Source organism: Misgurnus anguillicaudatus, chromosome 8, assembly GCF_027580225.2.
Source record: "Misgurnus anguillicaudatus chromosome 8, ASM2758022v2, whole genome shotgun sequence".
NCBI lineage: Eukaryota > Metazoa > Chordata > Actinopteri > Cypriniformes > Cobitidae > Misgurnus > Misgurnus anguillicaudatus.
This window is the reverse complement of record NC_073344.2, coordinates 3,831,495-3,857,674: the sequence shown is the minus strand read 5'-3', so window position 1 is coordinate 3,857,674 and position 26,180 is coordinate 3,831,495. Positions and strand designations below refer to the sequence as shown.

Genomic DNA, 26,180 nt, shown 5'->3' with positions numbered 1-26,180 from the left:
CATGAAAAAGTAATAAATAATTCAGCAGTCCAAGTCCATCCCCCAAAACAGAAGTGTAATCAAAGTGTAAAAAGGTTAAGACAGAATATTTTAGATCCCAGGTAAAAATAAAGTATGCTTCAATGTACTTAAACCACTTAAATACTAGCAAGTACATTTGTAAGTAATGTAAAGTTATACTTCAGTTTACCTGAAAAAGTAAGAATACCAGTACCAACTAGATTTTTATTGAAATAAATGATGTCTCAAAATAACACTTAGATGTTCTTAACTTAATTTTAAGAAGTACCAAAAACAAATGTGATATAAGCCACAAAATGAGTGCACGAAAATAGTACATTTACTAAGTGTACTTAAAAAATTTATTTTATTTAAGTGCACTTTTTTCACCTGGGATAGCATCTTAACACCCCACCCTGTACCTCAGTAATTTTCAAACCCTGGCTACGGCCATGATTGTGGTATGTTAGGTGATGACATAGACCTAACAATATTGTTTTCCAAATTCTCAAAATCTTATCAAAAATCGGCCTTGGTTTTTATGTCAATCATTATAAAAATAACGTTAAATTCCAAATGTCCAACAAACACAATAAACACATTTCATGTTATTAACATTTCATAATAATAAAACACCCAAAATTAGTGTAGACATTGATTCATGAGTTCCTTTTTAGATCAACACATCCCTACTGGTGAACCATCGGAGTTTCGAAACGTTTCGAACAGTTATGACATTACGCCTCGTTTGCTAAGTTCACGTGACTTGGACAATTTGAAAGACGCTCCGAACCAATGATTAAAGGTTTCAAAGCCTCAACAGATGTCTATTACAAAAGCAAAAGTTGGTGTAGGCCTATGAGGTGTTTCTCAATGTCAAGGGAGGATCCTCGGAAGCCAGAATTTTAAGCATGATATGTCCTCGACATCCGTCGAAGGACTGTTCCAATGTCGAGGATCCTGAGTCATTCGTTTGAAAAAATATCCCATATAGCCTACAGGAAAGGATGCATATCTAGCCTCATAGCATAATTGCCTAAGTCATATTTCAATGTTTTTGGAAAACACGAAAAAACACAATATTTAGAAATCACATTGTATGCTAAGACAGATAGTGTTTTTGGATTATGTGCTTGGCTATAAGGACATAGTTAGAATGGCAGGATTATGCAGCAGTGGAAGGACAGTAAAAGTAGGCAGAAAAAATTTGGCCAAAAAATGACTTAGGCAATTATGCTATGAGGCTAACGATATGTGTATAGAGGGTATGCATTGACGTCACTTTTCCACGTGACCACGCCGGAATTCGCCCTGTTGAGTGGCAAACGTTCAATAAAAGGCCTGATTTTCATAGGGGCTGCTGCGAAAATGCCAGTAAAACTGACTATTATCAGCTTAAATTAAATTTAGTTGGACTTGAAAGCAGAGGTGGACAATACTTACATTAGTTACATTTTCCAAGCTGGCTTTATTAGGATGTTTGTATTGGATTTTTTTTACTTCACTACATTCTAATCTAAAGCATAATCATACTACGTATTCTTTAATATTGCATATAAAAATTTATTTAATACCTAATTACATTAAAATTGTGTACTTTTACTTGAGTAAAAGTACGTTAATGTACTTAAATATTAAATGTAAATCAAACATGTGTATTTATGGAATGTAATAGTGTAAACATTATGAAATGCTTTGGAATGTATGTTTTCCAAAGGAAAACACTGTTAAAATACAAATACTTGAAAAATACTTTTAGGTAGAAAGTAAAACCTCTGCTTTATAGTGACCCTAGCAACTTGTCAACCCACCTGTGATCTGTGAACGGAATGAACGATCAATTTACTTCTCCTTTATGTGTTTTTTGTCTGTAAAACAATAGTTCTGTATTCTTGTTAATCTGTTAGTACAGTCTATCGCACAACAGCTGTTCCCATTTAGACACGTTTTCCCCGTGTTCTTGCTGATTTCACACTGTACTCAAATGCTGCCGCTCTGTTTTTGCCACTCAATGGGTGTAACTGCAGTCACTTTCGTCGAAGGTGACGTGACGTGCATACCCTCTATATGCGCAGCACCGAAAGCAGTGCTGCGTCCGAAACCGCCTACTTCATCCCAGATAGCACAGGTACGTCTGCAAGATGTCTGGTAAAGATCTGGAGATCTGGAATACATCTGGTGTGTAAAAACATCTTATAAAGGTCTTAGAAAGAGCTGCTTTACATACATTCTAAATCAGAAACATCTTGCGGATGTCTTCAATATGTCTATATGACATCTTTTAGGAAACGTCTCAGAGACGTATTGCAGATGAGCAAACAATCTGAAATACGTAAAGAGCTCATTATTATTCGACTGAAGCGCGCAGCCGAATAACACTCGCTGCGTAGACGTTTGTAGCACGGCCAGCGACGCAATGCTTCGTTCCCATTATTTCAGGGAACCGGGGTTACGTGAGTAACCTAAGCGTTCCCTTTCAATATGGTTCACTTCGCATTGCGTCAGTTTGCTGATGCTATGGAGGAACGTAATCCCATCCCGCCATGCATACACAACGGGCTGAGGTGCCCTTACCGGAGAGACACTGCATGTGGCCCTATACAAAGCGTGTACATAGCTCTAGCGAGCGTAAGTGAAAGCACCATATATAAGACAGTTAATACGCATACAGTGAAGTTTCTAAACGCACCATGATGCATATATAACAGAGCACGAGACGGCGGGTTCCCTGAGCGCGCCGCGAGCTTGTGCATGATTTATTAATAGGTAGCCATGACGGTGAGCTCGCAGCGCACCGTGATGGCATACAGAAACGCAGTCGCGTGAACATTAAGCCGATAAGACCTGTGCTTGTAAGGCAGGGACATCCAGGCTATAAAATCTGACAAACGTAGTAGGCGAGGACCAGCCGGCCGCATTACAAATGTCAAAAATAGAAATCCCCGTAGACCAAGCCCACGATGAAGCCATACCACACGTGGAGTGAGCTTTCAAAAAGACTGGACAATGTTCATTCAGGGAGGCGTATGTTAAAGCAATGGCTTCGACGATCCATTTAGATAGCCTCTGTTTAGTGAGCGCCATACCTAAAGAGTGTTGCGCGAAGCTTACGAACAGCTGATCTGACTTGCGGTATGAGGCAGAACGGTGCGCGACCGCTGTCCAGCATTTCCTGTAGAAAGGAGAGAATATGCTCCACTTCACAGGTGTTTGGGTTTAAGTTTTTCGTCGTGCATCAATCAGAAAAAATAGACCACTTTTGAGCGTAAAGGCGCCTGGTAGATGGGGCCCTAGCTTCTGATAGAGTATTTAACACTCGTCCTGAAAGGCGTGATGGTTGCCGTTCAGAAACCAAACGTGTAGTTTCCATAGCTCCGGCTGTGGATGCCAAATCGTCCCTCTCACCTGAGATAGGAGGTCTTTCCTCAGCGGTATTGGCCATGGTGCTGATGTTATCAGCTGCCATAGGTCGGGGAGCCACGGTGGATTGTGCCAAAGCGGGGCGATCAGAATTATCGCACATTTCGTCTCTCTTATCCTCCGCAGGACCTGTGGTAACAGAGCCACCGGAGGAAAAGGATATAGAAGACACACCGGCCATGCTTGTAACAGGGCATCGTGGTGTCTCGAGAAGAAGATCGGGCAATGCGGGTTCTCGTCGGATGCAAACAGATAGATCTCTGCTTGGCCGAAGACGGTCCATATTTTCTCGACCGTCTGAGGATGCAGTCTCCATTCTCCTGTCGGCGGACCGCTGCGTGAGAGAATGTCTGCACCTGTATTGGCTACACCCGGTACGTGAGTCGCTTTTAACAAACGTACGTTCGCGTGAGCCCATAACAAAAGCCGTTTCACCAGCCTGGATAGGGAGCGAGATCTCAGCCCTCCTTGGTGGTTTATGAATGAGACCACCGTCATACTGCCCAACCGCACTAGAACGTGTTGATGTTGGAGTTTCGGTCAAAAGTGTCGCAGCGGTAAGATAACCGCCCACATCTCGAGGTGGTTGATATGTAGCTGAAACAGCTGGTTGTTCCACGTACCGAAGGCGGGTTCGCCGTCGCAGTGCGTGCCCGAATCCGTCGCAGACGCATCCGTAGTCACCACTTTCCTCCTGCTCACAAAGCCAAGCTCCGTGCTCGAGAGGAAAAGGTGAGGGGATGTCCATATCAAAAGCGCTTTCACACAGCTGAACGTGATTTTGATTAATAAGCGGCCCGACAACCAAGCATGGGGCGGAACTTTCGCTTTCAACCAAAACTGAAGCGGTCTCATGAACAGCATTCCCAACGGTATTAGTGGTTCCCAATATTTTCTGGAATCGTTTGAGAGGGAGATGTGAACCCGCTTTGAACGATGCCGCCTCGCGTCTGACCGTGAGCGCGTGTTCCGGTGTAAGCCATGCCTGCATCTTTATCGAGTCGAGCGTCATGCCTAAGAACGCGATCCACTGCATGGGGGTTAGCAAACTCTTCTGGAGGTTGATTTTGAACCCTAAATTCCCCAAATGTTGTAGTACAACGGTCTTGTAAACAATCATTTCCCTCTCTGACTGGGCTAGAATAAGCCAATCGTCGAGGTATTCAATATGCGGATGCCGCTCTGTCTGAGAGGGGCGAGAGCCGCATCCGCACATTTGGTAAATGTGCGTGGTGCCAGAGATAATCCGAAGGGCAGAACTTTGTACTGGTATGCTGTCCTGTCGAACGTGAATCTTAGAAACGGCCTGTGACATGGTGCTATCGGAATGTGAAAGTAAGCGTCTTTCAGATCCACTGATATGAACCAATCGCCCGGTCGAATTAATGCCATGATTCATCTGGCTGTAAGCATTTTGAATGGCCGTTTGGCAAGAGCGCGATTCAAAACGAGTAGATCCAATATCGGTCTGAGGCCGCCGTCTTTCTTTGGAACGAGAAAATAACGACTGTAAAAGCCTGATTAGCTTTGATCCGCCGGAACCGTCTCTATTGCGTCTTTTAGTAATAAAGAATGCACCTCTTCCCTGAGGATCTGCATGCGATCGTCTGGGACGGTGGTGTAGAGAACGCCGCAAAACCGGGGTGGTCTCCGAGCGAATTGAAGTGAATAACCGTGTTGGATCACGTTTAGAATCCAGCCCGCCATACCGGGGGTGGATTGCCAAACGTGAAGTTTGACGGCGAGCGTTGATATGCTTATGGACGGTAAGCCGTGTGTGTGTGTACAGAGGAGGAAATTTGCTCTTTTTGTGAAAAGGTAAAAAATTGTTTTTCGCTGTTACAGCGAGGGTGTGTCCAGTGCCCGAGGGGACTGAAACACGCAGAACTTTTGAGGGCGGGCCGGTCGAAGCGGGACCAGAGCCTCTTTGCCTCCTCAGACTCTCTTCAGGGAGGCGGCGCCGGGTCCAGCGTGATTCGAGGACGGGGACCGCGCCGTTGAGGCGGGCCAGCTGATCGTGCAGGACGTTGGCGCTTGACCTCCGCTTCAGCTGTCTGCTGGGGTTGAGCTGGCGCTGGCTTAGGGCGCTGAGCTGGCGGCGGTTTTGGGCAGCCGGTCTCAGACACTGAGGCAGATCGTTTAGGAAGGAAATGCCGCATAGCCTGCGACGATTTCTGTGCCTCAGTGAAGCGCTGGGTGAACCCCTCCACAGCAGAGCCGAAGAGCCCCGACGGCGACACGGGCGAGTCAAGAAGGGCAACCCGATCCGTATCCTTGATCTCCGTCAAGTTCAGCCACAGATGTCTCTCCAGAACAACCAGGCTGGCCATGGCTCTTCCCACAGCCTGAGTGGCGACTTTAGTAGCGCGGAGGGCCAAGTCAGTCGCGCTGCGCAGGTCTTTAAAGGTTGACGGCGGTCTGAGCTCGGGTGGAATGAGGAGCACGCCAGACTTTGGTGAGCTCCTGGTAAACCTCCGGAAAGAACGGCGCCTGCCGTTGGCGGGATGATTGACGGTGCCCGGGCTGCAGATACCACTCATCCAGCCGGCTAAGTTGAGGCTCTGACGGCGGCGACCACTGGATATTGAGCTCTGCTGTAGCTTTCGTTAGAATGGGGATGAGCTCAGAGTCGTGAGGACGCGACTCGATTGGTTCTTCAGCGGCGGCGATGTGGGCGTCGTCATCCGAAGCCGCCCAATCCCCGACTCCTTAGAGGATGACATCATCTCCAAATTGTCACCGGACCCAAAGGAAACCATGCTGCTAGCACTCGGCAGGGGGCGTTGGTCCTCATGGACGAAAGTGACAGGATGACGTCGGGGAGACAGAGCACGCTGGGGATGAGATTGTTTGACTCGGTATCGGGTCGACTTTCGACTTCACGGCTCCGCTGCTGTTTAGGATGGAGATCACGTGAAGCCTTCCTCTTGAACATATCTAGGAAAGCGCAGCACCGTGATGGGAAGGAGCTCAAAGTGGGCGCAGCCCGCCTCAGTGAGTACGGCCTCGGCGTGGGCAGGACCCAGACAGATGACGCACTCTTTGTGGAAATCCTCCACAGGCAAAGGGGCTCGGCATGAGCCGCAATGCTGAAGCAACATTATCTCAACGTGCTTCTGCTCTTTTAGATGAAGATTCGCTCTTTTATGCTCAACCGGAAAGCGGTAGCGGAACACGCTGGTGTGTAGTAATCCGCTGCAGTGCTCAGATCGACGGCGAGTAAGGGCTTCTTCTTCGGAGCAGCGAGAAGGTTCGCACTGAAGGAGAAAAGTAATGAGCTCTTGATATATTTCCCCGGGCTTATATAGTGACGCCCCGGGCTTATATAGTGACGCCCCGCCCCGCGCGGGCTCAAACGTCAATGGTCTGTATTTTCTATAGACGTTAACCAATAGGCTTCAATTGCGGAGTAAACAGGAGTTCCCCCCCATAGCGTCAGCAAACTGACGCAATGCAAAGTGAACCGTATTGAAAGGGAACTATGGTTTTACTACACTAATCATAGTTATCAAACCATGGTTATTTTGCGGTTACCGTGGTTTTACTACAGTAACCATGTTTTTTAACCATGGTTAATTTTTGTAAATGTCTCGTTATTTTATTTAACATTTCCAGCTGTCTAACATATATTTTGATAATAAGAAATGCTAAAAAATATAAAATATTTGTAACATTATTCTGTCATTTCAAAGTAACACCTAAATGGACATTATCTGCTATTGTTATTTTTAAACAAGTAAATTCGTGTTTGGGAGAAAGCAGCTGTCAGTCCATATTATATTGATTGGTGATCGTAGTGGTGCAGCAGAAAGTTTGTTTTCCCTTGAAGGATCCTACCTTAGATCCTCACGTGCAGAATGTTTTTATTATTGTGTTTTTTTATCTTTAATCATTAATTTACATAATCATCATAATCATTTTATAATCATTAGTTATTATCCATTTAATTATTGTATTTGATTAATATTATTTTATCATTATCAATTTCATTATTATCATTTTATTATTACATTATTGTTTATTAATTAATTTATTCATTATTGTTTTTATTCATTATTCATTCATTATTATATTTCTGTATTTTATTATATTAATTAATTGTATTTCTATATTTTATATGTCTCTTGGTGGTTCAGTTTCACATTTGGGAAGTTTCATAGAGCTGTTCTGTCTGTGTGTAAACAAGATAGATAAAGAGAATGTTTATGAAAGCCCAAGGTCTAAGGGATGTTACAGCTGAGCAAATTTGGATATAACAAGTGCATGCTGTATTCCTGGGGTGGACGAGGTTTGAACATTGAGGCATATGCAACTGAAACTAACTGTCCATCAATAAAACTCTGTTCTATTTTTATCATCTAAAACCTCCGTCTCACGACTCTGTTTACGACTTTGTTTAAGCTCTCCTCTAGCAACGATTGATCAGCCTCATATCTGACAAATACTTTAACAAAGTAAACGTATATTTTCTGACGTGATCTGGTGTCCGGGGCTGGATCGTTTTTTATTTGTCTGTGGTGTGGAGACCAGATCTAACAGTTTTGGCGTAGTCGGCAGGATAGAATAACTTTTTTGTTGTCTCTATCCGAACGAGGAGTCGGGATTTTGTCTCGCACATCCAGATGGAAATGTTTCCAGACCACTGGCTTCTGACTCCGAGCCGCGAGTGATGATGGGGTAACTCTCTGGCTGGTCCGGTGTTCTCTCCTGACACATCCACTTAAGCAAAAGCAAGAGTGAGTGTGTTCTGTTCTGACATTTTGGAAAATTTAGTACGTACTGTGTTGGTAGCTTGTCTACTGGTCAGATTATATTACTTTGATAATGAAGCAGTCAGTTATAGTTAAAAATCAATCAAGCTAGATGATATAATTAAAAAGCTAAAACAACAGCTGAAAGAGCACTTTAAGATCAAACAAGAGGAAAAATTAAAATTCAGTTGCTAATATAACATCAAAGTACGTTGGGCGGTCTTTAGGTTCCCAAGACAAAGGTAAAAGTAAAGACATATTAAAGACGTATCTACACTCTAAGAAAGGATGTGTTAATTTTAACACATTGTTTTGTGTTAAACTATTTAACACATTCTGTGTTATTTTAACACATTGTGTGTCATTTCGTGTAGAATGTGAGCTTAAATAAATGAAATGCACAACACAAGATGTGTTAAAACAACACAAAGTGTGTTATTCCAAAAATAACACAGAGATGTGTTAAGTTAAGGACAACACACTAGATGTGTTGTCCTTAACTAGACACAAGATGTGTTAATTTAACACATTCATTTTAAGAGTGTAAAGAGTTAAAAAAAACGTGTAAAATTCAAAAAAATGAAAACCAGAGAATCGAAGCGTATCCCTTGGATTTTTGTCACTTTGTCTAAATGTAGAAATTGAAAAGTGAAAATGTAAAATCAAGACAAACATAACAGAGATAAAAGAAGTTATGGAGGGAATGCTGAAGGGGTTATAAGATAGATAGGCAAAAGTTAAAAGCTCAGTTTGAAAATAAACAAAAATCTAAAATGGCTTATGTTTAAGTTACAACTCTTTGTTGATCAAAAGCAAATTACGTCGGTTTTACCAGATTTTAAATGCATGCGACACTGGTAGTGACATCGATACAACCAGTTTCAGATTTTGACACAGAAAATGTTTGTAAAAAGGGTAAATCATGTCCTTTGTGAGTTCAGATGAGTATTGTATTTTGGTTTTGCTACTTCTATACTGTGCTTGGCAATGAAGATCTGCCTTTGCAAATGCCAGTTATACCATGATATATATGCTGTTTAATTGTACAATGTTTAAGGAAGTTGCTTTTTAAAATTTGCCATGTATAAACATAACAGTTAAGGGACAAGATTATAAGTTTGTGGTTGAATCTTCCAAATTATTGTTAAGATTACAGCTGCTATCAACTGTCTGATAAAAGGGACTATTTCATTAAGCTCCACAGGAGCGTACACAACCACAGAAAATTTTTCTAAAACCTTTGATGGGTAAAATAAAGGGTAAAGTGTTTCAACTCTCATTTTGTTAACTAAATAAAATATAATGCTCAATAAATTTATGTTCAGATACGAATGGTGTGTGTGAAAGACAGTGTGCTGTTTTTCATAGAGTTGAGGGCTCAAAGTAAGTGTATGAAGGTTAGAGTAAGGGGAGTAAGTTTATGATGGTCAAAGGAAGTAGGGAATGTAATATCCATGATCAGTTTTAACTGTTTGTAATCTCTGAAATAGATTTATTTTTCTTTATTGTTCAGAGATGGGTTCAACATAGTTTCAGTCAATCTATCAGGAGCAGACAGAAAAAGTTTGAAGAAGTTCTTGGTGAAACTTTAAGTAGTGAACGTTTAACTGACGATAGAGCTAAAAGAGATCATTGGATAAATCTTTAGGTTTGGTTTGATGTAGGAAGGAACAACATAAGTAGTTTGGAATGAATTTGCAAGTTGTAAATGAAGGATAAATGAAAGTGTTGAGAATCACTGAACGTTTGTGTGAGCAAAGGAGGGGGTTTGTGAGGCGCTGTATCTGTTCTTCCAGCAATTGCTGAAGCAAAAACAAAACAACGATAAGCTTTTCTCTTCTCTCGTTAAAGCTTTGAGAGAGAGAGTGCTTATGTTTGGCCTACTCTATATGTTAGGGTCCATATTTTAAATACATATTTTATTTTTTCATTGATAAGAAGCAGAGATAACAATCTTTCCATCTGATTTTCTTACAGAAGTTTCTTTAACATCAGAAACTAAACTATTCATGCAACAGGAGAAAGTTTGACTTTTCTCACAGAAACTTGGTGTTATGGGCTAGGCAGCCGCTTTGCTGTGCGGTACGCAGCTGTGAATTCTGTGTGCATCATGATGTTGGCTGGCCTATCGAGATAACTTGTGTTTTATTTTGATGTTTCTCTGTGTTAAGTTTTTTTTGGTTTAAGCATAATTTAAGTTTAATCACTTGTTGAGAATAGGGGAAAAGAGACGTGTGAGTGAGTGTCACGTGTCATTTATGTTGCTAAACCCTTTTCCAACAAGCATATTTTAAACAAGGGTTCGTAACATAAATGTGAACTCATCCATGATATTTAGATCTTCCTCTCATTTTTCAGTTTGTCCCACATGTAGTCACTGTTGCAGTTTAGTAAGTGACATTATTCAGGCGTTTGTGTTTGGATGTGGTGATTAATTTGAAATTCAGATTAATTTAAGAAGTTGAAATGTAACATGGCAGTTATGGATCATGGAGACTCACAATTGATTATAGAGTAGCTAAGCAAACCAATACATTGATAAGATAAGACCTCTTGTGGCTGACTCATCAACGATTTCCAGCTTGATTAAACCGGAACACAAATGGTTTACAGTGTTTGATATGACTAATGGATTTTGGTTTGTACCTATTGTAAAATAAATTCTATCATTATTTACTTTTACAAGTTAAGGTCAACCTGATATCAGCAGTCTTTGCAAAATACATTTAAGACTTTTAAGACATTTAACATCAGTCATCATTCAATATATTGATGATATATTGAATTGTTCAGAAGACAAAAACTGAACATGAGAGAGACGTCAGGCTGTTTGATTTCTTGTACAATAAAGAAGTAACAGAAGTAATCTTTGACCCAAATTCAAAGTATCGCAGGGTAAAAGACAAAAAACACCTAGTCGCTGTGAGGCAATAATAATAAAAAAAAACATCTATTAACAACTATTAAAGAGCTGAGGTGTTTTTTTGGGTTTATGTAATTACAGTCATAATTAGATTGAAGGGTATGCAGAAAAATCACAACCCTTTGTTAAACAATTTGTTAAAAGGTAATCTAAAGGCCCAAGACTCAGTTAACTGGACTTCAGTAGCTAACATAGCTTTTGGGGGATTGAAAGAAGCCTTATGCAAAGCTCCTGCACTTGACATGATTAATCACAGAAAGTCTTTTACATTGTATGTTAACGAACAAATTGAAATAAGTCTGTACTGTATGGGTATTATTCACAACAACTTGACTTTGTTTTACAAAGCTGGGGGCTTGTTTACGAGAAATTCAGGCAGTGTATTTGGCCTTGCTTGGTCAAAAGATAACCATTATCTGCCATATTCTGTTTATGCTTTATTATCTTTAGAGAGAGCCGCTTGTATGACATTGAAGAAGGCACACCATCAAATCCAGCTAAATTACTTGGTCTGTCTGAAGCAATTCCAAACAGCCATGACTGTGACTGTATAGATATTATACAAATATTAAGTGTTCTTAGACAATTTGCCACTTAAGAATTCCAATTTGATTGTTACAATGATGTTTATCTTTTGTGGACAAAAAGGAAATGAAAGGCAAAATCACAAAAACATGTGAATTGGCTAGTAACAAAACTAACATTTATGTTTAATATTTTGTTATGCCTGTGGAGCTGTGCATATCTCTCGAGCAGGTTGGCAGCATCCTGAGATGTCCCGGGAACAGGTTGCGGTAAAAGCCCACCGGAAGGGAGATTCTAGTGAGATTAAAGGAAATACCTTGCTGACCAGGCAGCTACGGTTGCCAGCCGCATGAACGGCCTGCAGAGGAACTCTTACTGCTCAAAAGTGTCATCTATGGTGACAAACAGCTCACAGACATAGCTGAGAAGCTGATTTTCAAATTCAATGCTCCAGAAAGGAGAAATGAGAATGGTTTGAAAATAGTTGCAAATTGGCAAATGACAATATTTGGAAATTTTAACACCAATTCGTAAAGCCAAAAGTCTTTTCCTTATGTGGTCACACAGATACACAGTGTCGGACGCTTAGGCGTTTTTCAAATGTGTTCACATTTTAAGGCAAATTGGTAGGCGAGGGGTTTTAAGAAACATGCAAAAGAAATTGTTTGCGCATGTGTAACTTGTCAAAACCACAATTCGGCACCCAAATTCTATCAGTTATAAGCAGAACACCTCAGGGCTGTCTGGTGAATTGCAGAGTGACTTTATAACCTTACACCTAAATGCAAGGGTTATCAAGATATTACAATTATAACTGATATTTTTCTCGTTTGGTGTAAAGTTTTTTTCACAAAGAAAGGCTTTGCTGCCTTTATGGCTAATATGCTGGTTCAAAACATCATTCCAGATGAAATGAAACATTATTGATTGTGATCAGGGTAAATGCTTTACTGGTAAGGTCTGTCAGGATGTCTGTAAGCTTTTGAGGATTCAATGGCATAGCTGCAATGAACTTCAGACCTTGCAGAAGTAAACTTACATTTAATATCAGATTCTCTTTTTACATTTTGTATGGCTTTGACTGAAGCGGTACAAAAAAAAGCAAAATTAGGTTCAGGATGCTGTAAAAATTATGGACAACATAATATTGTGCTAGGGCAAATAATTTATAAAAATGTACAACACTCAGGTCTAAAACCAAGATGGGACGATCATTATGCGGTCCTACTAGGTACCCCTTCAGCAATAAAAGAATAAAATTCAACAATAAAACTCAGCAGTGCAGTTGCTAGGTAAACCTAGATGGACAAATATTAGTCTGCAAAATTAGCTTATACTCCCAAATCTTAACTAAACAATCGAAATGTTGTAGGATTCAAACATGGGTGGTCCAACGCATTTTCCGGTTAGTAAGAGCATGACCAGCATGGCTGTTCCTAGCGCCAGTTGTGTGGTTGGCGTGCTGTTTGTTATTTTAGTTTGTTATTTTTGGAGCTACTCCGGGTAGGAGATCTCCTATCTCCTAATTGGTACCCTCCGAAGACTAGCCAGCCATCAGTTAGATCGATGGATAGGTAGATAGGTCTGGGATGCGTTGGATTGTCTTGCCCATAGGTCGATGTTCAACATCCAAGTTTTCAAGCTAAGTCAGTTTATGGATCAACCTCTCCAGGTTTCTATGAGAATCAAAACAAGTTGTTTTCTATATTTTCTATGGGAGTCAAAACTAGTTATAGCAATAGTCAAAACAAGATATTTCCTAACAAATCTGTTTATACAAAGTTGTTTTTTGGCCATGGAGCTCTCTTGTTTTCCTTTCTTTTGTTTTTATGTTTTTGCAGAGATATATGTCGGCGGCCTTCAAGAAAATCGCTGAAAAATAAAGCCTTATCATGTTTACGAGTCTCATTGGTGCCAACCTCCAGCAGACAGCAGTTGGAACTCAGCTGTACTTCTAAATTCTGCCGGAAGGACGGACTGGCGAGACTTCGTGGATTCCGGTTGATTCCATGAATAGAGACATTCTGAGTTTCAAGAATCACAACTGACATGGTTGCAAGTGTTGTCTTCATGACATGGCAGAGTCAGAGATATATTAGATGTGATGTGTGTTTCACATCTGTTCAGAATGATTCATGGATTCACTCTAACTGTATGCACTCAGTATTTGTATTGGCCATTAATTAACACATGCACAGCATATGTACAGGGGTTTTGTTTTAAAATTTAAGCCACTTGGCTGTTATACAAGATTTATTAAGATTTAAACCAGGCAAATGGGTCATTTTTAATTATGACATTGAAGGATGTGAGCCAAATGAACACGATTATGTTATTTGCTGTGTTGATTTCTATTCTGATTCACAATTCAGATCCATTATTCCATCCATGGTTAGAAATCACAGTAATCTTGATTCGGCAGTAACTCCAGCTCATACATACGCTAAGATGCTGCCTAATATTTCCAATTGTTGGGTATGTCAATCTTTTCTTCAAAAATCTACATCTATATGTACGTCCTTTGCCGCGGTCTGATTTAATCTCCATCATTGAACAAAGTAACATGGGTAACATTTGTAAAATTCTTATTGATTTGATAATCGACATCTCTATTCCATCTTTAAACACTCAAAGTGGTTTACACAGTTGATGGTTTTGGTAGTCACCAGTTGATGGTTTTGGTATCAAAGTTGCAACCTTACCAGACAATTTGTTTATCTTACTATGCCCTATTGCTGGAAAGAGATGCTGAAAATGGCTGGAATTGTTAAAGTTGGAAATGGCCATAGCATAGGCATTTAGGGGTGGTAAAGAGTATATTTTCATGATTTTTTGGGGGAATTCTAATTGTACCAAATCACAAGGTGAAGTTGGTGTCAAGTGTATTATTATTGAATCACTGATAATGTCAAATCCTTACAGATGTGTTTTTAAGGTTGTCGATTAATCATGGGAAAGCAGTCTGCTATTCACAAGCAGTGTTTGCCACTACAAAAAGTTATCTTATCCAAGTAATACCTAGTATTTGCCTGCGTACAACAGTACTGTATCAAACCATCGATTTGCTCTAAATGTAAATTTAAAGGGAATTCTTTCTGATATTGAAGGAAACGGGGTAAACATTACAAACTAGAAATGCGTTTCCAGTTTTCCAGATGTGACAAAGCTCTTCTGATAATGACAAATGAAACACTAATTGCTTTTAATGGTACACACTTCGTTTGTGGTAACAAAACTTATCCATTACTTCCTAAGGGCTGAAAGGTAACCCGTTATTTGTACCTTTAACAGCGATGTGAGTAGTGTCAGAGGATTATGTGAAGCAGCACTTAATCATGAGCCATGCGTTCGATTTCTGATACTGAGAAATGTTTAGGAAGATGTATTCTTTATTCCATTCTGAAAAGTAACTGATTTACAAAACGAAGTACAAGCATTAAATGTATGGGGAGCCAATTCTGCCATATTCATAAATAAATAAATACATAAATAAATATACAAGGAAATGTAAAAAACAAAAATACAGAAATAAATAAATAAATATATATACATGAAAATGTAAAAAAACAAACATAAATGAGTATTTATACCTGTATTTCTTTATTTATGTATAATTGTATTTTTTCACACTATTATTTATTTATTTATTCATTTATTTATACATTGATTTATTTTTACTTTTATTTATTTTCACATTTATTTATGTATAAATGTATTTATGTCTACACGTATTTATTTATACATTTATATATTTCTATATATATTTATTTCCACATTTATTTATTTATACATTTATTTATTTCTTCTTTTCTTCGTCTGTATGCTAATGAGGGGGGCGTGTTTTACCTCAGACTTAGCAATCGATCTCTGAGTGCCAGTGCTGAAGCCCCGAGGCCACAGTGACACCCGGTGGCGCGACAAAGCGAACGCAGTTGCACATGGAGTGAATGACTTGGAGATGTGCAATATCCAAAACCTTATTTCAAGTTTTAAATCATTTTGTGTCACCATTACTGTATATATATAGGGTCACTATACATAGCATACGTACTGTACTCAGGACATGGCCGTAAATCGCCATCCGGTCATGATTTCTAAAATGTCTTGGCACACATCAATACCAAAATGCACGTTATCAACACATCTCATGACAGACCCCTGGAAGTGGACACCCCAACATGGAAACGCGCGAAACTATGCACTACTAACAACATCCAATGCAAATGCCCTGGATGGGGGCCGATCAGAGCCCGAGACTCGCCCACCAGCAGCACAGAACGCGGAGAGAAACCAGCACACGCAAGAATATTGATCAATGCCTCGTTTGAAACGCGGCTGCAAACACTTTACATTGGCGTATGCTAATTTTGCAATGCACAACATGTGACAATTTGAATGCTTAATGCGCCTCTTAATCACAAGTCATCAAGTGGAATCAGCTGTTCGGGATTAAATCTAACAAAGGGTGATCGTGCAAACACAGCGAGACACGCATAACGCCATGCAGGTGATCCAAATCATGGCGAGGTGACGCGTGACTGAGCTGCTAAGAAAAGCAGACGATAGACTAAAAATGAAGTAATGATTATTATAAGATCCCATGGTACTGTTGCTGCGCAGAAGCATCATGTCCTTTCAAACCCTCGTCAGATTTTGAGTTTACTGATTTTTTTTAATGAAATGTCCAAAAGACAACATTGACAGCAACAGAAACAAACCTTTCTATTGCGGTTATATTTCTCCATATAAATAGATTTTTAAACTTTATGGAGTGGTTTCCCGGACAGGGATTAGCTTAATCCAGGACTAGGCTTTAGTTTAATTAGGAAATATAACTAGTTTTAACAAACATGCCTTACTAAAAACATTACTTGTGTGCATTTTAAGGCTAAACAAAGTGCACTGATGTATTGTAAGACATGTCAGTGCAAGTTGTTTTCAGTTTGGACAGCTCTTACATTTATTTTAGTCTAGGACTAGTCTAATCCCTGTCCGGGAAACCGCCCCTATATGCATTACCATATATAGCTTATGTCAAGACATAGCCTACAGAAAGCTGTCTCGTGGCATATAATATAATGCATAGCCTATTTTACAAGGCTACTGCATAGGAAATTGCCCTTCAACCCTGCTGAAAAAAACAACAAAACCACCACAGAAATTCCTAATGGTTTCCAATAAAAACAAAATCATGTTTAAAAGTCATTTTATTCATCTGAATCTGCAAATATACATTTTGTTGTTGGTGTAGTTGTCTTCTTATGGCCACCACCATCCATCCATTCTGGCTCATGATGTACTTAAAATATGATGACAGCATCTAAAGAGGTAAAACAACAAGTTATTACATTTTTAAAAAATGCTGCATTTTACACATTTTATTTGTTAATGCACATCAGGGCAAGATCCGTGTTCTTTAATGGTCTGACTTGAAACATTGCATAGCCATCTGATGAAGGAAGAAAGCTGATGTGTTTACAAAGATGACAATGAGGTTCAATCAAGATCATCTACAGTGCATTCAGAAATTATTCAGACCCCTTTCACTTTTTATTTTTATGTTGTTGCGTGATACTGTAATTGTTAAGACATTAATAATAATTCAGTAAAAACGGAATTTTAGAAACTTTTGCTAATGTATGAAAAAAGAAAACTGAAATATCATATTTACATTATACATATTCAGGCCCTTTGCAACAACATCTGCAATTAAGCTTAGTTGCCTCCAATTTTTCTTGATGGTTGCTGAGATGTTTTTACACCTTAAAGGGTCCTGATGAACATGAAGATTTTTTTGAGGAATGTCTGTAACCAAACTGACCAGAAGCACCATTGACTTGCATAGTAGGATAAAAGAATACTATGGAAGCGAATGGTGCTTCTGATCGATTTGGTCACAAATGAATCCAATACTGAATGCTTAAGTGATATCGACCTTATATTTTCAACACCGCCAAATGAGATGCTTAACAAAACAAAAAATATTGACTGGTTGCTTTATGTGTAGATCTAACAGTCTCTTGTGCAGTCCCTTACCAATGAAAGCTTAGATGGATGCCAGAAGTAGCGGAGCCTTCAAGGCAGCCTCCGCAGCGAAGCAGTTCGAGCTCACCGTTGGTCAGATGAGTAGCGCAGATATGGTGAGATAGAAATGAGACTTTTTTTGAATTCAGCTCGAAATGTTTCGAGCATTTAAGTGATGTGTTTCCGTGTTTTCACATGTCCGTGGCACAACTTTCTTTTTCGTGCCAGTTTCACGTATTGGTTATTCAATATTTTTGCCTTTTTTCAAACCATCGTCGCTTGGGATTGGGGTTAGATTTGTGGTTTTCGTCAGATTTTTAAACTGTTTTCGCGCGAGGATAAAGTTGGGTTTGGGTTAGAATGGCATTGGTTTATACGTTTATTTGTCAGAAATTTAAACTGTTCTTGCTTGGGGTTAGAGTTGGGTTAGGGTGAGGATGTCATTTTATGAAACAGAAAGTTGTTCTAACCCCAATCCCAAGCAACAATGGTAAGAAAATAGGAAAAACAATTGAATAACCAATACGTGAAACTGGCACGAAAAAGAAAGTCGTGCCACGGACACGTGAAAACACGGAAACACGTCACTTAAATGCTCGAAACATTCTCATTCCTATCTTTCTGCGCTACTCATCTTACCAACGGTGAGCTCGAACTGCTTCACTGCAGAAGCTGCCTTGAAGGCTCCGCTGAGGGTTTAAACCAGTAACGAGCATTTTGATCGGTCGTTTTTGTGAACCAATCATATTCTTTCTGCCCTCAGAACATGTTTTGAGTAAAGGAAAACTCCTACGTGCACTTCAGAACCTCTGGACTGTCTGTGTGAGACTTCAAACTCGCCCAAACCAGCAAGGCATCTTGTTAGCAGACATCCCGACCTGATCAAAAACTTGATTAGGAGATGTTCTAATCCTATTTTTAATATAAGTTTTACAAACTTACCACTGGTGATCTGGCAAAACAAAGACTTATGAAACACCATCTTCCCAAATCTCCTCTTCAGGCTCATCTTAGCGACCATTGCATTTGATAAAGTTCAGAAAAAGAAAAACATATTTCATTAGTACAGAAACATAAATGTAATGTTTTGGTTAGAAGAAAACTGTGGCCAAAGTACAACTTTTAAAGAAATTAAGAATGTTTCCATTTTTGTCATGACACTATTACTTCATTACCTTTTAAGGGGGAATGATTTGGGCATCTGAAAAGACACACGACTTTATCACACTTTATTACACGGCTCTCTGGAATGCTTGATTCTGATTGGTCAGTTGAGACATTTGCAGGTTCGTTCTTTTTTAAATAATAACCACTCCAAAGTAATAACGCATAGCCGGACTACTTGTACGAGTAAAATCGCTCCGCGCCAATAAAGATCAATAAAGATTACCGTTTGGCGCCATCTTGTGACAAACACTGGACAACCACGACAAGACACAGACAGCTTACTGAGACTGAACTTGACAAAATAGAGCATGACAGCTACGAAGCCAACACACAAAAAAATACAGAAGGGGCATTAAAACTTCTCAAAGACTGGCTAAAAGAGAAAAAATGGAGACAGACAAGTATGAAGCAGAGGATCTTAATAAGGTATTACGATCATTTTATGCATCTGTGCAAAGTTTCGCGGAAGGATAAAAATGTTAATTTAAAACAAATATGCCAAAAAAAATGTTTCAAATTCATATTCATGTCTGTTTTTTTTCTTATGTGACAAGTAGCCGTGTAATAAGCGGGATAATGTAGAGACAGCCGGTTGTTATCGGGAAATAAGCCCCGACAGTGTGATCAGGACCCGACGCGAAGAGGAGGGTCTTGTATCACACTGAAGGGGCTTATTTCCCGATAACTACCGGCTGCCTCTACATTATCCCTTACGTGTATTTTATCACACTTCTTCAAATTGCATGGTGATCTGCCTACAATTTAAAACACATAATAAAATAAAAAACAAGTCATAGCTCCTTTAAAAAAGAAAACATAAATTGTGAAATACAAAACACTGCATCTTAATTATTAGGATTAGTAGAATTTGATTCGATTACAAAACAAATATTAAATGCATTGTAAGGTTTTAGGGGAGGCGCTTCACAAAAAGAAATGGTAAATTACTGATTTTTATTACTAAATGGTAGCTTGGTGGTGCATTACAAGGGTGGGTGATAGCTCATGGACATAGCAATAATTAAAAAAATTATGATTAAAGCCATAATACATAAAGATAGGAAAAAATAAATGCTGTTATGTACACCACCACAAAGATCCATTTTTTTCTGTCAACATGAAGCCTCTTTAAAACTTGCATCAACATCCACTATGAACTATGAATTAATGGCGTTCTAAGCGAATCTGCGAGACGTCATTTATTGTTGATGTTTGAACTGTTTTCAAACTAACGGAGCATAGCTAACTCCTCTCCCTCCCTTCCGTGCTTTCATGAACATGCCCAACCCCCACCCCCAAATCCTTCTCCTCCTTTATTGGCTGGAACACTTTGTTTTGTTTTGTGGTGCTAGGTTTGGCCACTGTGTTTCTATTGCAGTTTGTGGAGCCTGGGCTGTCTACAGAGATCACGTTTTTTACAGTTTGATCAGCGGACAGGCAAGAAGCAGATAGTGAGGAGATGGTTGCTGTATGTAACAAAAAAATTTTATGGTCTAAAACGCGTGAATTCGCTTAGAGCACCTTTAACTTTTGTCTCTGTATACTGAAAACAAAGGGTTTGAAATATGTAGGCCTACATACTGTAATAGGAATAGTGGCATACAAAAATTAATTGCTATGCTGAAAAGTAACCATTGTATCCTACATTATTTTCCTAATGACAATGATAAACCAGTCCTGAGAAACAATTAGCAGGTGTTTTTATAAAGCCACTCTCACTTCTCACCTGTGAAGTTTCTTGTGTTTGTGTGTCATTCTGTTTCTGAGCTGACAACCCTTGCTGTCTGTTTCTTGTTCAATCCTGACAAAATTAGTAAAATTAGTGCAATATTGGAAATGAATTCTATAAATGACCTTTATCAGAACATGAATGCATACACTTGCATACTGCATTTAAGTAATAACTGGAAAATTAGGGTTAACACAACATTACCTGATCCAGATGTAGTGGCTGTTGATGCATGAAAATCTCAGCATTGACAAGATCACCATCACTTTTCTAAATTGAAGGTTTCTGATAACGAAAACATTACAAAAGAGTTATAAGATATACTGAAAACAAGAGCACATTTGTCTACAAATATTTTCGATTTCCATTAAAACGTGCTAATTATTCAACAAGAGAAGTGAGCAGAATTACACCATTACAGTTAATTTTAATTCGAATAGAACATGCCAACTTACACGACTTCACCTTTTCATACAAAGGAGTTAACCCTACTGAAAAATCCAGCTGGAAGACCGGCTAACCCACCAGCTTAAACACTTTTCCAGGCTAGGAGGACCATCTTAAACCAGCTCCTGCACCTTAAACCAGCTAAAACCAGCTACCAGCTTATGCTGGACTTTGCTGGATTTTTTAGTAGGGAAGTGTTTCATGCCGCTTTAAATCATGGATACAGCGCGAGGGACCGCAGGTTCGAGCATAAACGTAATGTAACATGTGATTAACCGATTGCCATGGAAACACTAAGGTCACGTCGACTATCCAGTCCCTTTAAACTTTATAACTGCACTTATACACATTACCCCGTCGTGAAAACCTCTGCATGATTAATGTTGGATTCGACCCCCATTGTATAACGTCATCAATAAGTTTAGATTAATGTAATTAACACGAATTGCTAAATGTATCCGTTATTGCGAATTCGTGAGCCACAAAACACCAACATCTCATCTAAGTTTTAACACTTAATCAGTAACATGAATTTGAGAGAGCAAGCAGCATTAACTGACCGCACTCATCGAGCTGCTCCTCCTTACAAAAGGCTGATAGGTGTCTGTGGCGCCTGTAAGACCTCTCGGATATACAGTATACACTGACTGAACTACGATATTAACACTTTTTCCACCGAAGTTGCCCAAAAAAGCACTTACATTTATAACTAGTTGCTTTTCTAAGGTAAAAACAACCAAGTGGTTAAGTTGATAACAACAGATATCATATTAATATTCATATTAACGAAGTCCAATTTCGGGGGGTACATCCCGTGGACTAGCAAATTAACCACTATAACGGATACATTCCCAACTAACAAAAATAAAAAAACGAATTGGCATCGTGCTTTTTGACATAACACTTTGTGAATAAAATAACGTTATGCGTTTTAAACATTGACCTATTGACTTTATATTTCCTTACCTCTTCTTTCTCCGAAGCGTTCTCGTGTGATACGCAAGATCTCGCAGACAGCCGTCAAAACAGTCCAGTCTTGTTAAATCTCGCGAGATTACCTCGCTACCTGTATATTCAATTACATGTTACATTTTTAAACATTAGTATTTTCATCAGTTTCATAAAATTTGTTTTTATTTTTTTCTGAGTTATTCACACTTTACAATGTCATAAAACATTATTTTATTGTCCATTTGCAACCGTTTACTTCACTATTGTTTCAACTTTGTTTCATGTTGTATCAACGTTGAACAAACAACGGACGTTATTTCAACCAAATCTCATTTCCACATTGCACCATCATCTGCCAAGGGAAATTCCCTTCTCAATATTTAAAAACACATCATTAGTCATCATAGAAAAATATTAAAGGACTATAGGCTTCCTTGTCACGTGTCCTTCAATAACTGAATCATGCCAACATTTTTACTCAAGAATTTCAATACTTATCAGGACCATTTTAAGCACATTACAATATACCCTCATTTATTTACCATTCGTAAAACATGCGTAGTTGCAACACTACCATTCAGTTAGACTTTACATTTCTAAACTGTGTTTTTTCTCAAAGGTTGCTTATATTTACAGACAACACACTACACCTAAGTGTATCTTAACAATGGCAAACAGGAATACCAACGTTTGCAAACAAGTGTAGTTAAGCACTTTGATTTTTGACATGATTCACAGAAAGCAACAGTGAATCATCAAAACGTTGCTAGTTTTTTAGTTTCCGAAAGTTTACATTTTTACTTGCAAACAAACCAGGAACATTATTCATCTGAACACTTTCACCAAACCTATGTCTTTGTTGTTTTTATTTAGACAATCTTTTGTTTTCATAGTTTTGATCTGTTCATGTTAAATCTCTTCTGTATATCTTCTAAAGATAAATATGGTCATTGTCCTTGGGTTTTCTCAGATTTCATAAACCTTTGAAACCTTCTTTGTCTTAATGCCATCAATGTATTTATTACTTATCCGTTATTTTTTATACTGTATGTCATCTTTTTGAGTTTACACCATTCATTTTTATAGAAAGTTTCAGAAACTCACATTTACATGGAATTATGATACATTTTACTTTTAATTGTGCCCAGGAGTGAGTGCTGGTTTAACAGTGGTAAACTGTTATCATGCCACAATCCTGAAGGTTTATAAGCCAAACAAGAGCCCTTCAACACCTCACACCATACTGATTTCGTTTAACTGAAAAACGGTAAAATGATGTACAGACGAGTTCTAATAACTAATAATGTTTAACTAGTACAATCGTCACTTGTAGTTTTGTCATGTGGTGATGATGTGATGTTTCATCTTTCGGGTGTTTGTTGAAGTGTTTTGGCACAACTGTTTACGATTCGGAGTGGAAGCATCTCTCAGGAATGCTACTTTAAGGACTACGATCTGTGTAAGTGGCAGAAGACCATATCTTTGTATTGAACAGTTAATTTGAAAAAACATAACTTCTGTTTTGAAAATCAGGTCATCTATACAAAATGCAGAATAGGACATTTAAAAATTACACATCAATTTTTACTCTCTAGAGAAAATCCTACAAAATGTTCATCTTGACAGAATTCATTGTTCTTTATTCTTTTAGATTGTATTTCATCTGCCGCTGTGAGAAACCTTTTTTATTATGTTGATACTTTTGAACATGTTTTTTATCAGTCGTATCCATACATAGTGCTAAGATTATTAGAGAAAGTTCATTTTAAACATCTTTTCTAATCTTACTTTATATAATTACAGCTTATTCTCACCATGAATATAGCCTTATAAGCCAGGATGACGTTTAAAAGAAAAGAAAGAACACTTAATTTCTTTGATTTCACATAAAAAATTGTGTTTAATGAAACTATTTGATGAGAGGATTTCACAATATTTCAATGCCAGCATGGCCGATTATAACGATGTCACGCATTCTAAAATGGTGCATGTTAAAATTTCAATGCATGTTAAAAGTTAAATTTTTTCGTCGCCATAGCTAGATGCTCCATGCTATTTCACCATTCACTCACTGGAGTACCGTGCGAGCTGCATGGCCTATCCATGTTTGTGATTGTTGTAACTCTGATTTCCTTGGCTTTTATTATACATATTATGCCCCACCTTATATAAATTATGATGGGAGCATGGAATGTGTTTTAATGAAGACCACTTGTGTAAACACTGTTTTTATTGTTTTATCGTAGGAGGACATGATTTAACACGACCCGGAGACAACCCCAGACACAAACATGCCAACGCGACGCGGGCGCACCGGCCAAAAGTTCAACGCGACATGGACGGCCCGGTCAAAAGTTCAATGCTACGTGGGCCAACGGTTCAAAAGTTCAGAGCAGCGTGGGCGGTCGGTTCAAAAGTTCACGACGTGGGAGGTCCGGTCAAAGGTTAGCCCCTCCCAGGAGGTCAAAGGTTCACAACGTGGGTGGTCTGGTCAAAGGTCACCCCTCCCTCGCAGGTCAAAGGTCAGCCCCTCCCTCAGAGGTCAAAAGGTCAGCCAGGTCAAAAGGTCAGCCCCTCCCCTAAGGTCAAAAGGTTAGCCCCTCCCCTGAGGTCAAAGGGCACCATCAATCATTTTGACAGTATGTAGCCTATATTTACTACTTCTGTGTCACTTTAGCGGTTTACATCTGCAGTGCAAGTAATGATATTTTGCATAATTTTTTATGGCTATGCACAGTTATAATATGTCTTTGTCTTTATTGTGTCTTTAGGTAAAGAGAACTGGGGTCCTCAAATGACCACGCTACACATGATAAAACCTACTAAAGCTTGCTGGAGCGAGCCACTGACTCGGTCACAGCATAACCTTGTAATGTATCTGCAGTCCTCCATTATGGTTAAATTTTAGATTTTCATTTAAACTTGCCTTTATGTATTTATCAGACTTTTATCCTAAGCAACTTAGGATAGAGGAACATAAGTAATTTGTCACACAGAGCCAACAGTATTCATTGTGTGCAATGCCAGGTCTATTAGAAAGATGGATAGATTAGGACTAGGAACGTGTTGATTGTCAATAATTGAACATTTCTATTCTCATAACAGGTGACTCAAGCTCTTTCAGTAAGTAAGAAGAAACACTGGCATAAAATATATTAAACCATAAACAATAAAACCATAAAAGTAGAATTTATTTTTTTCCTATTTTTCTCCTCAAATTATTAGTCCCTTTCACACATACAGTCTTTACTGGTAATTTACTGGTAAATTGCCGTTAACATGTCATGTGTGAACAGAACCTTTCCGGTAAATCAGTGCTCCCAATTTACAAGTAAGACAGGTTGTAAGATTACCAGTAATTTACCGGTAAGCGCTGTGTGTGAACGAAAATTATAGGATTACCGGCATTTAGAACGGACGACGTCAGACCGTGCTGACAGCTTCGGGCCAATCATAGCGTTTTAATGCAGATGACGCGTTTACCCCCGCACTGTTTACTGACGTTTCCACACACACATGCTGCTTGAAAGTTGAGCACACCTGAAGTTTACGTCCACATTTCTTCACCAAAGTTGTTTAAAACAGCTTACCGCCAAATTGCAGACGTCCTTAGCACGCCCTCTGTGAAGCCTAAAGTGCAAACAGTAGTACTGTTGTTAAAAATGCATTTTCGGTTTGACGTCGTCTCATTCAATGTTGTTTGGTCATGAGCAACTTCGCGACTATTTACCACAGACGTGAAAACAACAAAATACGGACCGTGGTTATGAACGACGTGGATTGTTTACAAATACAACACTGAGCTCGCCGCGTGCTACAGGTACTTCCGCTTTCTCAACGAATTTACCGGTATTTTGATACTGATGTGTGAATGATGTCTTACTGGTAAAATAACGGAACGCCACTGCGTGTGTGAACAGCACATTTTTGTATTTACTGGTAAATTAATTCTGGTAAATTCATGGTAATTTACCAGAATTACTGTGTGAAAGAGGCTGTTGATGTTCTATTAGGTTTGTTCGACTTCATGTGGCGCTGCAAGAACCGACAGACAGATGACGTCAAAGTAACGTGAGAGCTAGTCGAAATTAGATTTCATATGGTTCTCGAAACAAACGATACTTTAACGTCATCCGCCTGTCGTTTCTTAAGGCGCTGCATGAAGTCGAACAACCCTCTCGTCTCTTCCTTGTGTCCTCAGTGACACACCCTTGAAAATACAGCAGGCATGTATTCCCCATTT

At 39.1% G+C, this 26,180-nt stretch overlaps 2 long non-coding RNA genes across 4 annotated transcripts; one reads left to right on the top strand and one right to left on the bottom strand.

Moving 5' to 3' along the window:
• Window positions 1-6,740: 6,740 nt before the first annotated feature.
• On the top strand, window positions 6,741-18,175 carry LOC141365623 (uncharacterized). The gene is made up of 2 exons (XR_012370697.1): window positions 6,741-8,156; window positions 13,463-18,175. It is a non-coding gene; the product is annotated as an uncharacterized lncRNA (long non-coding RNA).
• LOC129451096 (uncharacterized) lies at window positions 16,825-22,178 on the bottom strand. 3 transcript variants are annotated; one of them, XR_012370696.1, is made up of 6 exons: window positions 21,953-22,178; window positions 20,744-20,824; window positions 20,537-20,611; window positions 18,586-18,652; window positions 18,437-18,521; window positions 16,825-16,939 (listed from the first exon to the last, which is right to left on the bottom strand). It is a non-coding gene; the product is annotated as an uncharacterized lncRNA (long non-coding RNA). The 3 variants fall into 3 exon arrangements; XR_008646583.2 differs by lacking the exon at window positions 16,825-16,939 and having other exon boundaries at window positions 17,957-18,521; XR_008646584.2 differs by lacking the exons at window positions 16,825-16,939; window positions 21,953-22,178 and adding an exon at window positions 21,547-21,945 and having other exon boundaries at window positions 17,957-18,521.
• Between the last annotated feature and the right edge of the window lie 4,002 nt (window positions 22,179-26,180).